Source organism: Lathyrus oleraceus, chromosome 4, assembly GCF_024323335.1.
Source record: "Lathyrus oleraceus cultivar Zhongwan6 chromosome 4, CAAS_Psat_ZW6_1.0, whole genome shotgun sequence".
NCBI classification, from domain to species: Eukaryota; Viridiplantae; Streptophyta; class Magnoliopsida; order Fabales; family Fabaceae; genus Lathyrus; species Lathyrus oleraceus.
Genome location: NC_066582.1, coordinates 277688212 through 277692308, shown reverse-complemented (window position 1 = coordinate 277692308; position 4097 = coordinate 277688212). Strand labels below are relative to the sequence as shown.

Genomic DNA, 4097 nt, shown 5'->3' with positions numbered 1-4097 from the left:
GCGTTATTGTTTTTGTACAAAACATTTGGATGGTTCTTCCAACCTGGGTTATAGGTATTTAAGTAAGGGTTTCCTTGAGCATAATTCACTTGGTCTGTGGAGATTCCTTCCAATAGTTGACATTCAGGGGGAGCATGCCCAGGAACTCCGTATAACTCGTAGTTCGGAGCTACGGCAGCCACAGTGGCTGCAAGTGTTATGGTCAGGTTTTCTATCTTTTGAGTGAGAGCATCTACCTTAGCATTGACATGGTCAAGACTGCTTATTTCGTACATACCACCTTTCATTGGGGGTTTCTCTACGGAGGTTCTTTCACTTTCCCACTGATAGTGATTCTGGGTCATACTTTCGATAAGTTGATAAGCCTTATTGTAGGGTTTGTCCATTAGTGCGCCACCCGCGGCGGTGTCTATTGTCAATCTTGTGTTGTACAAGAGACCATTATAAAAGGTATGGATGATCCACCACTCTTTTAGACCGTGATATGGACAAAGTCGCATCATGTCCTTGTATCTCTCCCATGCTTCGAAAAGAGATTCGTTATCTTTTTGTTTAAACTCATTTATTTGGGCTCTTAGCATAGCCGTTTTACTAGGTGGAAAATATCGTACTAAGAAAACTTTCTTCAACTCGTTCCACGTAGTGACAGAGTTGGATGGTAGAGACTGGAGTCAAGCTCTAGCTCTATCTCTTAATGAGAAAGGGAAAAGACGTAGTCTTATTGCTTTGGGTTGACACCATTTTCTTTCATTGTGTCTAAGTATTGAAAAAAACACTAACAAATGTAGGTTCGGGTCCTCCATGGGACTACCGGAAAATTGGTTATGTTGTACGGCTAACAACAACGAAGGTTTTATCTTGAAATTATTTGCCTCGATGGCAGGGGCAGCGATGTTGTTATGTGGTTTATCCTGCGAAGGGATGGCATAGTATTGAGAGGACGGTTCAGCGGTCCTTCATCCATCTCTGGTTCTACAACTGGTTCAGGAAAAGCGATATTAGGATCGGGAAGATTGTACTTAATACGGTATTCTCGTATCTGGCGTTCTAATCTTAGATAACGCTCTGGTTCGTCGATTGGTAGCTTTAATTCCTTGCCTTGAGAGCGAGTACTTGGCATACAATCGACAAATTTAAAAGGGAAATAGTTTTGTTTGCCTTAGTCTATACTGCACAACACTGAAGTTACGATATCGACTTAATTAGTCCCCAGCAATGGCGCCAAAAACTTGATCGTGACTTAGTATGTCTATAGGATTCGTGACTGCAAGTGAACAGTCATATCGCGTAGTTTTAAAGATTATCGAACCCAAAGGACTAAAATCGAACTTACCGTTATCTAATGTTACTACATAAATCTAAGGTTGGTGATTTCTCTTGGGGTTAAGGGACAACGAGAAATAAATATTAACGAAAGCTGAACTTTAATAGAAATATTTAATAGCGGGATATCAGTATGTAACTCATCAAACTTCGGGGATTCGATAAATAATTGGTGTAATCTTAAACGTCAAAATACTCTTCAGTAGAAATGATTGATTTGAAAGACTTTATCTCGCACTCTCGTGTTATTGACTCTGACTATACTCTTAAACCAGAATGCTTCACTCTCGCTGTCTCATTTGAATTAAAAGTAATTTTTGGAAATCAATAAACTCTAATTAATCCTAAAGTGCTCTCGCTGTGTTTAGAATCAATGCCTAGTTTTTGCTATCCGGTTAAAATCTCAAACTCTCGTTTTGTTGATCGTAACCTTGCTTGCTTTAGACTTTCATATGAAAACAGTTTTAATTTTAGAATAAGAAACTATAACCAGAAAAATAATTTATAAAGATCAACGTCAATTATTAACAAACCCTATTATTATGACGGTCTTTACATACTGATATCAAATGGTTTAGACAGACATGGGTTTGAACATAAACATGCTATTACGATGATTAAACATAAGACAAAACATAAGCAATTAAAATAACAACTAAAATGGAACCTAAAAACTGGAATTAATGTTGATACTTGAATTCAGAAAATGTCGGCACGCTTGACAAATCATGTACAAAATTACAATCAAAATCAGTTCCTAAAACTAGAATTGCAATAGTCCCCCGGTGTTGAAGATCTATCACTTTTACAAGTAAACATCTGCTTAAAATTATAAGAACAAAATTCTGGCTAAAAAGAGGATCCCTTCAACTGAAGACCGAAACCCTAATTTATACTCCAATTCTTGCCTTGAAAATCTCATAGTTTGCGTGTATTTAGGGCGGTTGGTTGAACGAGAAAGACGGAGCATGGAGACAAATAAGGAGGAAATAGCTTTATGGCGGATGCCACATCTTTTAGGTGGTGGACGCCATGTAAGAACAAAATTATGTGTCTACAATTCATGTCTAAAGTTTTGATGATAACAAAGGGTGAAGCAAAATTGGTACCCTAACAAATTTATCTAAGTGTGTAGGACTCTAGCCGAAAAAGGATCAGATAGACAAATATCTGACAATCATGCAAGTCCAGAACAACAACTTAGAATATACTCAAGCAGAGGTTCTGACTCTAAAGAGAAGAAAAATGCATAGAGTCTGACAGTAAGAAGACTCAGACACTCTGAATCTGAACAAGTTCACTCAACGGATCTGATTGTTTTACACTCTGAAGAAATCACCATCAGAGAGACATCAAGAACTTCTGAAGTCAATATGCTCTCAGCGACTATCTGAAAGCATACAGGCTGAACAAGAACTTCTGAGCTCCACGTACTCTGATCCAAAGACAATTACAAAGACTTAGCTACGAATCTTTCCGTTTTTGGTATGAGTCTATTTTTTGAAGAGATTTAACACGCTCCAAAACTTCTATGGAAAGGACAAAGAGATTAATGACAATAAAAGTCCATCATTTCCAAGATATCCATGAATGCATCAACTAACGGTCTCTTTATCAAATCTCTATATAAAGGTTGGACCATCTTCATACAAGACAACGAAGCATACACGAATACTGCAAAAAATTCTTAATCTCTCCTATTCTTGTTCACACGAGTTGTTTTTCTAAGTGTGGAATATTTTTTGTTCTTATATTGTGTAACTACTGCTTACCTAGAAGCACTCAACACTTCATTGTATCTTTCAAATAGTTGTTGAATATTTCCTCAAGTGAATTGTGAAGTCTGTAAACTTGAGAGGGCTAAGAGATTTTTACCTTCTTAGACGTTTTTCTGTGTAATCTATCAAGATTAGTGGATTAAGTCCTTGTTAAAGGTGAAATAACCTTGGCCGGGTGGACTGGAGTAGCTTTGAATTTCAAGCGAACCAGGATAAACTTCTGTGTTGATAGCCTTATTTTTTGTGTGTATTTTATTTGCAAAAAGTTTTTATTATCTATGCAAACAACTAAAACCCCCATTTCTTGTTTTTCTCTACCTTCACGCCACACCTTTGCTTGGTAACAGGCGCCACTCCTTTAGGTGGTGGGTGCCACACCTTTGCTTGATGGTAGGCGTCACTCCTTTAGGTTGTGGGCGCCACAACTTACTTGGTGGTGGGCGCCACACTTGGTATTTTCTTCATTTTCTTTCCTTTTCCTTTCCTTTTTGCTCTTTTTCCGCTTTGCTTGCACATACACTTCTTATTTGATAAATACCTGAAATAAACACAAAATACGGCATAATGCTATGGAAAATAAGTAAAAAGCAATCCAAGGCAAGTCAAACATACAATACATTTTCGCGTTATCAATTTTCTCAACAGTGCTTTCGTCCTTTGTGAAGTTGCCAAGCTGTATTTTCTCCTCTCCTAGAGAGTTTGAGCTTTAAGAAAGATCTTTGTCAATATTTGCCTATCCCTTAGAAGTTGTTTCCTCCTCTCTTGCAAGTTGAGTTTTGAGTTGGATTCAGGTTAATCCACATGATTGCTATTGATATATATATATATTCTTATTTTTCTCTGAGCACTGAGTTTCCAATAGTTTTTGGTCGGACGCATGTTCTCCATGCCTTTCCCCAACCAGAGTTTAGCTTTGATTTGGATTGTTATGTCCCTAGCCTTCCTTAAATACATGGTTGTGTGCTATCCCCGGGTAATTGGAAATTTGAAGTTAGG

The 4097-nt window shown here is 37.6% G+C and overlaps 1 non-coding gene across 1 annotated transcript; it reads left to right on the top strand.

The window, feature by feature from the left end:
- The first annotated feature begins 474 nt into the window (after positions 1–474).
- On the top strand, positions 475–581 carry LOC127076924 (small nucleolar RNA R71). Its single transcript, XR_007786938.1, has one exon. It is a non-coding gene; the product is annotated as a small nucleolar RNA R71 (small nucleolar RNA).
- Positions 582–4097: the final 3516 nt, after the last annotated feature.